We start from the raw sequence: 10384 nt of genomic DNA, 5'->3' as shown, positions 1-10384 counted from the left end.
GATGATGGTTTTCTGAAGACATTTTAAATCCCAACATTCTTAATAACTTAACTATTTTGCCAATACTTCCATTCAATGCACTTTTCCTACAACTGCAAACTGATTCCCAAGGCGTCCTCATCAGCCTAAAGCATTGGCTGTTAACTTTTCAACTGTCAAATCTTATATCTTCATCTCTGACGGCTTCTTTGATGCAGTTTAAAAAATGTCAGTGCAAAACTGTACAACGTTGGAAAATGACAATGCATGGACTGCAAAAAATAAGCTCAATATTATATGGACATCAGTAACCATTTACCCTGTCCTTGGAGACACTCAAGACCAGGCTGGATGGGACTCTGTGCAGTCTGTTCTAGCTGTAGATGTCCCTGTTCAATGAAAGGGAGTTGAACTAGATGACCTTTAAAAGTCCCTTCCAATTCAAACGATCCTATGATTCTGTGATTCTGTGAGTTACTTCACAGAAAGATGGAGCTCAGAATGAGCAAGCCTGGGAGGGTAGGCTGGAGGTTTGCCTTCTATTCTTCCTTCTCCCTTCCAAATGCGTGCTTGCACGGTGCTTGCACTAGCAAATTGCACCACTGAGCAGAGGTGACAGATGCAGCAGCTCATTCTCAGCTGTGTGTAGTCTGTGTTGATGTGATACTCTGTGTTGATGGGATGCATGTCTTCTCTGAAGACTTGCATCTAGGAACTGTCATCTGCTAGATCCTCTCCATATTTTTGTCACCAGTATCAGTCAGTCAGACATGCCAACTTGACCTTTCCTCTATTGTTCACTGTACAAGGCAGATGTGGCATGAGGCCCCACTGCCAGGGACTGCTTTTTGCATGGAGAAAGCAGGGCAGAGCATGTGTCTGCACAGCTGGATGGAGACGTGGTGGGGGATGGTTTGTACAAGTCAGAGTAAAAGAAAGTCTCTGTTCAAAATCTGTGTGAACTTCGTAAGTATTATGCAAGCAGAAAAGGACCTATGGAAAACTGCTTTGGTGGAAAGCAGGATACTAGCAGAGCCCACGCATGTGGCCAGAAGGAAAAACAAAGAGGCTCAGAGAATTAAATAAAGCCCATTGTCTTTCTTACACCAGAAGATTTTTTTTCTTTTTCATTTGTTTCTAGTGGCAAGCACACAAATGTGTGAGGCAACCTCAGTCTTGTCACAAACAAAACCTCTGGACAGAGATGAAGGGAATTATGACGCCTCACAAGAAAGTCCAGTGGCAACTCTTGACTTACGAGGAGAAGTCTTAAGTCTAGAGAGGTTATGTACTTTTGCATGTGTGGGTGCACATATGACAAAGAGAGGTTTCAGGTGCTTTCCTTTATGTAACCATGAGCTCCGTCCAAGTGCCTGCTGGAGCAGATCCACCCAAGTGCATGAATGCAACAAGGAAACATGCAGAGGATGATGCTTTTAATCCTGGGAAACTTTCCATTGTTTTCAATTTCTCAGCTCCAACCCCTCCCAGCAAACATTTATCCACTTATCTTCTGCTTCACGAGTTTTTCCCCACTTCTTCAAATGTCAACCTTCTCTTCCACCTCCAGAGCCTAACTTTGATCTTCAAGCTCTGCAAAGCTCTCACCCAGACAAAAGTGCTTTCAGAGATGTCCATACCTGCTCATGCCTTAAAATCCCACATCTGTTTATTTCATACCACATCAGCTGTATTTCTCCCTCTCTCACTGCCTCTTTCAGAGCTGGCACTCCTCATGTTCAGTACACAGAGCACAGCTGAACCAGTGCTATGATGGCTTCATGATTGTAATGCCTGCACACTGTTGTCATTTCTCCCTTTACTTACCAGCACTGCTTTTTTGCAAACCCAAAAGGAATGGTTATGGCATGCTCGGTCCCTCTCCCTTCCACACTACACATGTGCATATTGTCACTTAGGGTTTGAAATTTGAGTGCTAGGTCAATGCATGTCAGGAACAGGAATCCACGAGCTTTTCAAACAGGGGCAAGGAGGATCTTGTACTTGCAGTTGAACAGTTTGAATAGAAACAAACAAACAAACAAACAAACAAACAAAATATCGGGATGAAAATGGATATCTATCAAACATCTCTGGAAATGTTCCTATGTGTAAGCTCCTTCCAAATGAAACACTGTCTGAAAGCAGATAAGGAGTCAGGAGCTGATGGCCTAATCCTTTAGCTGTTTCTTTGAAGTCTCCATAAGTGTTCATGCCCCCGTGGCTTTCACAACTTTTCCTTTGAGACTAGTCAACAACCTGGTAGCACTTCAATATCAGGTAGTTTGTTTTCTTTTACCTTCACAAGCCACAAGAATGGGTTTTCTTCTCCTTTTCTGGTTGTATGCACCTTACAGATACACTTGTTTTTTTGTCTGTTGAAGACTGGCAATGGCATACTTTAATTGCTAATTCGTATACCTTGGTTGGCCATTACCTAGTGAAATTTTGCTAATGAAAAAAATCACCAAAACCATTATTGAAAATTATTCAATGAAAATTATTCAATATATAGTCACTGTTGTTATAGTCTTCCTATAACTGCTACTTTATGACAGCTTCACATCCAGTTTGGAGGGGCTTTTTTGGTCCATCCTCGTTTGCTGTCCTGTTTGCATACTGACTCCCAATTTCAAGATCAATCCTGAGTTTCTTTCTCTGCTGATTCTCAGATAGCCTTGCACTGTATTTTCCAAGACTTCAGGTGACACAATCCGCTCAACAGCTGGACTTTTGAGTGCACTTTAATTTAGAGTGTTTTTCCAACTGTTATGAATAATAAAAAAATAATAATAATAAAAAAAAACCACCTTTTGCTGGAAGGCTTAGGGCAACTTTATGCAGCACTGTCCCAATGCCATCTCATTTAAAAATAAACAAAGATCAGACTGAATACTGAAGTGTTTTTACCACTTTTTGGCAGCTGTGATAATGAGGTGTTTCCTTTAAACATTTTTGCAGTCATTTCATGGGTTATCATGTTGTGGCTACCAATCATCAGTGAAATACTAATCAACTATATTGATCTAAATCAGAGTTCCATGCACATTTTCATTTGATTTTCATAGAATCAAGGTTGGAAAAAGTCTTCTAGTCAAATACATCTCAACCATTCCAACTAAATCACATCCCTTTTTTTCTCCTAGAAACAGCTACTCTTAAGCAGACCAGAGACTTAGTTTCATCTCTTTCTTTTCTTTTATAGAATGCTTCAAATAGTTTGACATTTTAACATTACTGTTTTCAAGAAGGGAGATAAAATTGCATAAATAAAATTAGGAGATTGGTTGTTTGAGGACTTAACTATAAAATGAGTATTTCCTAACTAGCTCCAGCTCAATCTACTTGTGAGAAATTCTTGAGTTGAAAAAAGCATTTTGGGTTGGAAGAAGTATTTTTGTCTCTTCAAGAAAAACACTATAATGAAGTGAACCAATAGATTTTCACAGCTATTGTGTGTGAAATTCTGTACTTCGGAAGTTATCAGAATACAATTATTAGAGTAATAGAATCATAGCTGAAAAGGCATGGAGCAGTGGGCTCCTGTTGACCAGTTCTGTCAGTGGTGCTGGGTTCCCACAGACTGCTTGCAGTAGGCAGGATGTATCACCTGGCTGAGTAGGAGCCAGCAGAGCTCTGATGGGGCAAGTCATCAAAGCAGCAGGGAGGAGGTGATGGCTCTGGGAGAAGAAGTCCAAGCTAGAGTTTATTATGCCTATGCAAAAAGAGCTTAACTTCGGGGTGAGAGTGGCACTGAGGTGGCACAGATGAGTAGCTGGAGTCTTCTGAAGCAAGGTGGAATTTCTTTTTTTTAATCCTCTTATGCAAATGCATAAAGGAGAATGGAGTTGTGGATCAGCTGGCAGAAGGGCAGTGTTACTCCCAGGAGATCCCACTGCAATAACAGAAGATACATTTCAGTGGATGACCAACAAGAAACTTCCTCCCAGGCTGTGACTAATCCTTTATAGCCCAAGAAAATCTTCCTTGTTTATATTTAACTTAACCAAATGCCTTCTGCTTATCAGTGGGAAAACAAAGCCTCAGGCATCAGCTGATCGTCTGCTGAAGACGACACACTGCACTGTAGCTGGGGAGCCAGGTACAGAGTACAAGTCTGCCAAAAAAGTCAAGTCAGAGTAGTCAGGGATCAAAGAGTTAAGGACACTTCTGGGAGCACCCTACTCTACAAATCATGCCAACCTGCACGCAGAAGGTGGCCCAGAATCAGGGAAAGACCTCTGCAGGAGGAGTTGAAGATTTGCCTTTCCCTCGACTATAAACCATTGTAACACTTCGGGGATCTTTGATCTCACTACAAGGCATGGAAGGGAGGGAAGTACTGGGAGGACTCTTTGTTCTTCTTAACACTATCTCAGCTCTTCATCTGAGATGCAGAAACAAGTTTACTTCAAAGACAATTTGTGTGAACTCCGTGTACGCTCCTAGCCCCAGAATCAAGGATATTCTCTGATGAGAATAAATTACAAAGCACTAAGGAAAAAGGGAGTGAAATTTCATTGCTTTTAGCAAAGTTACAACCCGATACTCTTTAATAGACTCATATTGTAATTTCTTCTCAAAGCTGCTACTTTCAGTGCAGACAGAGGACAGACAAGATGGCTTTTTAATCTAGCCGTATCCCCCCCGGCATGATGGGAGTGACAGTGATGTCAGTATAATGTCATGAATAATAATAATAAAGATTCAAAGGAAAAAAAACTGTTGTGACCATGGCTCCTCACCCACTGTAGAAACTCAGCTGCAGAAAAGGAGGAGGAAAGGGGTTTGCTGCACTTTTTTGAGCCTCTACTCAAGATCATGAAACCAAAATGTCACTAACTTAAAAACTGGATGTATGTAAAGTGGAACAACAAAGTTCCTCTTTCTGTTCCTAATTGTTCCTGTGTGAACTTTGTAACATAAATCAAGAGGATCAGGCTGAACCCATCAATTGCATTCACATATGCAAGTCATGGAACCATGTTTCCTCTTCACACACTTTTGCAGCTAAGGCAAAATTTAATGAGGCATACTATGGAATAGTTTATGCTCAAACAAAGCCAACCATGAGATGCATCTTGTGGACGGTACAATGGAATCAGTGAGGAAGAGATACCAAGCAGCATTTCATATTTGGTACAGGATTCACACTGCAAACTAGTGCTGTGGTCATCTGACCTTACATTGGAAAGGAATTATTTCACATCTGGAAAAATATGTGTGTACATACTGCAAACATGCTTGAAAACAGACTCATTGCTAATAATCTTGTTCTCAATAAGGAGTGCTGGAGAAAGGCAATCTGGACTATTAGCAGGACTTGGTAGGAAGCAGTGGTTTTATAAGCTCCCAGTTTTACAAAGTGTCCTGAATTCCACATGATCTCAGCTTCTTCAGTTTCTGCCATCTACTGAAAACATAGGATAATTAAAATGCGCAAAAAGGGCTTGGTGTGATTCAGTTAAACAGATAACATTCCTTAACATTTGTAAAGGTTTAATTCCTGTCTAAAACTATAAAATAACTCAGATCGAACCTTATTCCAGTTCTTTCATTCAAATGCTGGAACTCTAGAAGAGAAATGTGTTGCTTGTTTCAATGAAATCAATGGAACTGTGATTCCAGATGTGTCCTAAAACTCAGAGATAAAAGAAGGATATTTATGGTACCAGATTTCAGGCATCTAAGTAAGATCCTTAGAGGAATGCTCAAATTTTCATTGACCACAGCAGCAGCCTCGGCTCCAGAAGCATAGTAAGCCAGTGTAAATTCCAACACATGTAAACTGCCTTAAATTAATAGAACTTTGCAACCTATAAGGAGCACAAATGAAATCATCCCCAGTCACAGATATACTTATGCAAATCTAACTTCAAATCAACATTTTGCACTTCATGAGAGGCTGCTTAGCTAATAACAGTTGCTGAGGTCCCGGGCATGGGACTTGACTTGTCAGGAAAATAATAGTTGTTGATGGGGGGGACTAAGTGTGCATAATTTTAAAAGACACTATAATTCTCCATTCTCCCCTAACCATACAAAACATACTGTAACTTGCTGGCAAGTACCTGGAATCACTGGAAGACTCACAGCCAACATCTGGTGCCTTTAGAACCTATTATTCCTTTTGCCACCTCTGCTGAACTAGAGCTTTCTGGAATAGCATGAATTAATTCCCAAAAGTTGTAATCCTGTATAATTCATTTATTCATGTGCCTGTAAAAGACATAAAAATTTAAGAGTCTGAAATAAAAATGAGTGTAATTGCACCTGTTTTTAGATTCTTTCCCATTCCACTCTACCATTTCACTTTTACTGCCATTTAAAAGGCTCTATGTTTAATTGATAGCTCTGAATTGCTGATTGCTCTTACAATGAGACTTCTCAGTAGGGAAAAATACACCCTTTGTAAATGATGTGGAAATGAGGTAGTATCTTCACTATGTACAATCTGAGATATGGATGTGGAAAACCAGAATTAGAGTGGTAACAGTGCCCACAGCTTGTGACCTAATGAAGATTTATAGGGCTGATTTTAGTGAGCAAATTCTGAGCACCATGAGAGCTCTGATGTGTACAGCACACATTTCACCAGGACTCTTCCCTTTCTGGGTTAATTAGCAATTAGTAACCTTTAGAGATTTGTTCACATATTAAACAATAACACTGAGAGTCAAAAACGGAAAATTTCTTCAAAAATGGAATTAAATTTTTGGTATGTAATACAACATTAAAAAGCACTTCATAAAAGGTGCTATGACCAAATTAGCTCTTCCTTAGAAGGTGCAGGAACACAAAGATGAAGCCATGTGAGAAGTCCAGTGAAATATCCATGAGCCAGACATTATACGGTAAGTTCATACTACACTGATTCCAATTTTGCATCTCCAAGTAGTTTGAAACCAATGAGAAAGGCTTTCTCAACAATTCAGTGGTCTGTGGATCAGGCTGTTTTCTGCCAGATATCAACTGTGGTGAGAATTTCAAATGCTTTGGAATAACTAGAGATAAATTGTGAAGAATAAGACTTAAAAACTACTCTTAAATCAGAAGTATCCAATAGGGACAACTGGGATAAAATACGCCCTGTTGTGGTCAGGAATCCCCGCACACTCCTAAATAATGGAACTGCTTGGGCTGCTTTTTAACTTCATTTCTAATCCAAAACTTCTGCCAGCATTTGCAAGACCAATAGATACCTGAGTTCTATTTCAAGTTGTCTTTGACTAGCTTTTGGTTTTAATAATTCCATCATCTTCGCTAGACCTGTCAGAAAAAAAAAAAAAAAAAAAAAAAATTATATAAAAATTTTTTTTTTTTTTTTTTTTTTTTTTAAAATTTTAAAAAATTTGGCTCACCTTTTTAAAAAAAAAAAAAAAAAAAAAAAAAATTCTATACATATTATTTTTTGTGTGTGTTTTCCTTTTAAATTTAGAAATACTGGGTTCACCTGAATGGAAATCTGACGGGAGAGGTTACAGGGGGTTAAATTTCGTGATAATATCTCTAGGAAATAGAACCACTGATACTTTCACATAGCTCTAGTTTCCAGCCACTGTTATGTTTTGATGATATGATCAATACCCATATAGATAGAAGGGACATTTCCTACCACACAAAATACAATAGCTTGAAACATGATAAGTGGTTTATGCATCCCTTTAACTGGTGGTTAACCTCATCAAATTACTGCACCTGCTAAGGCTGTGAGAACTAAATACAGATGGTGTCAGCATCTGGCTAACTGAACCCAACCCTATGTTAATTTGAGCAGATCTAAAGAACCACATGGTTGGCTCCAGCACAATGTGTTGTGACTGTGCTTCATCACACGCTAGAGTGATTGGTCCCAAGGTGCAGAAATCAGGCCAGTTAATTGCTTCCCCCTTTTTGCTGAATCCAGCATTGCAAAACCCTCCAAAATAAAGGCGTAATTAAGTCTGAAGGGGGTCATGTTCAGGAAGAGTCAGATGACCAAAAGGTCCCGTTCACCTCAAGGACTCTCAGAATGTTTGAGTCGTCAGCAGAAGCAGAGACAAGGAAAAGACAAAGGCTCTAATCCAAGTCCAAGGCATCCCCAGATCAGAGGTATTGTGCAACCTGTGCATAAAAAAAAAAAAAAAAGCCAGGACAGTGAACAAAGTCAAGCCTGAAAAAATGTGAAAACTAAGAAACCATGGTCTTGAAATCTAGCAGCCAAGGAGAATTTTGAGAATGAAAGTATGGAGAAATGACATACTGTGAGGAGACCTATATGAGGTGCCAGCTTATGTTCCTGTGTTCAGTATTGTTTTCTTTCCAGGAAAAGATTAGAGGAACTAGCTTGAAAACAGCAACACAGTGAAGAAGAACAAGAGGAAAACTCCATTTCTTTCTATCTGTTACCCAAAACATTTGACCCATACTTATTTCTTGAGTGACAATTTCATAAAAGACTGAGTCAGTGATTAATCCCTTTATACAAAAAAATTCTCCTGAACCTCTTGCACGATCCCAAGGGTCTTTTGATTGTCCTAAAGCATGAAAAGAAGGCCAGGAGAGGGATGCAGATCAAGATAAACCTTTATTCTAACCCTGCATGTAGTTCAGCTCCCATTGACTTTTCTGGGAGTGGATCATGTTAATATTTCTTGAAGTCTGGAACAGGAACTTCTCAATGAACATAAGGAATACAGTCAACCTGTCACTCTTTCACCTCTGCTTAATTTCCTACATTATTTTTTCAGGCTTTTTGTACAGTTTCAAATGGCATGAAGTGTAAATTTAAAAGATCTCCAAAGTACTCTTAGTTCTACAGCAACAGAGGGAATGAAGTAAGTAATAAAGGACATTTACACAGCAACTTGTGCTCACAAAACATGCAGACACATACATAGGCACATAATGCCTTCTACCAGATGGTAAGAATTACATGTTTACTCTATCCATGAGATGTACTCTTTTATGCACGTACAGATTATGCAGAAATATAGTCATAAGTTATACAGACCCACAAATAAGCATCATCAAATAAATTCAGATGAAAGCAAAAAATACGGTCATGGACCGTATGTGTTGACATGTTTGCATTTTTTTACGTTTCTCAACTGAGGCCACTAAGTCATCTATGCATAATTTTCTTCCTCTTGCCATGTGTACAATAGGGAATATGCAAAACACGGATGTGAATCCTTATTGCCCTTCCTCCCTCTTCTCACAGAGTCCCATGACTATATTGCTTACAAATTACTCAACAGTATTTTAAACTCTAATTTAAGAGTAGAGGATATACTGAGGTTGTACTCACTTCATCAGAGCAGGAAAATCCTCAGGATTATACCTCAGATGGAAGAGATGGAAATAATTGCAATATGCACATAACATGACACCTAATATCAAGAATGTTTTCTTCAGAGATTGCCATGGATAGGTCAAGAGAATGTCTGTATGGAGTACAGGACACATATACAGGAGGACACATATGATGGGACTCGATGACATCTGAAGGTCTTTTCCAACTTGAATAATCCTAGGATTTTGGGTCCTTTGACTTTAGGAGCTGAACAGCTAAGCTGGATGACAACAGAATGATAATAAAAGAAAGAAGTCCTTCCTTGATTATTTGTCTCTTCTTGTGTCTCCCACTGTTTTATTCAGTCTCCTTTTCTTGCAAAGTAGCCTTGCAGGTTTACTTAAATGAGATTCCTCAGGAGGAAGAGACCTGTGAGAACTGGAGATTTCATCATGTGTTTATTGACATCCTGTTTCTGTTAACTGCTGTGTCAGAGTGAGTTCAGCAGTCAGAAATCAGGAGTAGAGCCAAATCCTCAGCTGTCCTTTTTTCCTCCTCATGCTCACATTTGGCATAGCATTAGTATCATCAGTGCAGAAAGCAGCTCAGGTTTCTCCACACTACAGATGGCTCTGTGTCCTCCTTTCTTAGTTGACACCTTACCAGGCACACCTATGTTTGATCTAGGTCTATAAATCTCAGCCACGTATGCTGGTTAGACCACAGTACAAAAGGAAGTGTACAATCATGAGAGAAAGTCAGATATTCTGGAGTGTTTCCAGAAAGGCCATAAAGAAGTATAGTGTTACAGCCCATTTCATTTAAGGTGTTTACCAGCAATGCAGGAAACCGCCCTGTTTTAGAACAGGTTGGCAGTAAGTTGTTTGGTGAAAAACTCCAACATTTTACTGTTACAGGGGTTTCAAATCTGTCAGTTTCTTCTCAGCATGGAAGCACTTATGTTGTTGTTGGCATTTTTTTTTTTTTTTTTTTTTGTCTGTTTTTGTGTGTGTTTGTTTCTGAGGATCTTATTCAGGGAAGCCCCGTTCCAAACTGTATTCCTAAGGCTGGTGCTGTGCAAAACGACGTGGTGATGTATTAAAACTTACCTGTGTTGAGAATTTATGTGCT

General features: G+C 39.3%; 1 long non-coding RNA gene across 2 annotated transcripts; it reads right to left on the bottom strand.

Moving 5' to 3' along the window:
* Positions 1-380: 380 nt before the first annotated feature.
* LOC122155201 lies at positions 381-9898 on the bottom strand. Of its 2 annotated transcripts, none has more exons than XR_006167165.1 (5): positions 9269-9898; positions 7975-8082; positions 7182-7248; positions 5519-6198; positions 381-3874 (listed from the first exon to the last, which is right to left on the bottom strand). It is a non-coding gene; the product is annotated as an uncharacterized LOC122155201 (long non-coding RNA). The 2 variants fall into 2 exon arrangements; XR_006167166.1 differs by having other exon boundaries at positions 381-5614; positions 6051-6198.
* Positions 9899-10384: the final 486 nt, after the last annotated feature.

Source organism: Centrocercus urophasianus, unplaced genomic scaffold (genome assembly GCF_019232065.1).
Source record: "Centrocercus urophasianus isolate 14NV4802_14NV808 unplaced genomic scaffold, USGS_Curo_1.0 seq_11, whole genome shotgun sequence".
Taxonomy (NCBI): domain Eukaryota; kingdom Metazoa; phylum Chordata; class Aves; order Galliformes; family Phasianidae; genus Centrocercus; species Centrocercus urophasianus.
Note: the sequence above shows the minus strand (reverse complement) of the source record. Positions and strands in the feature narration are given on the sequence as shown.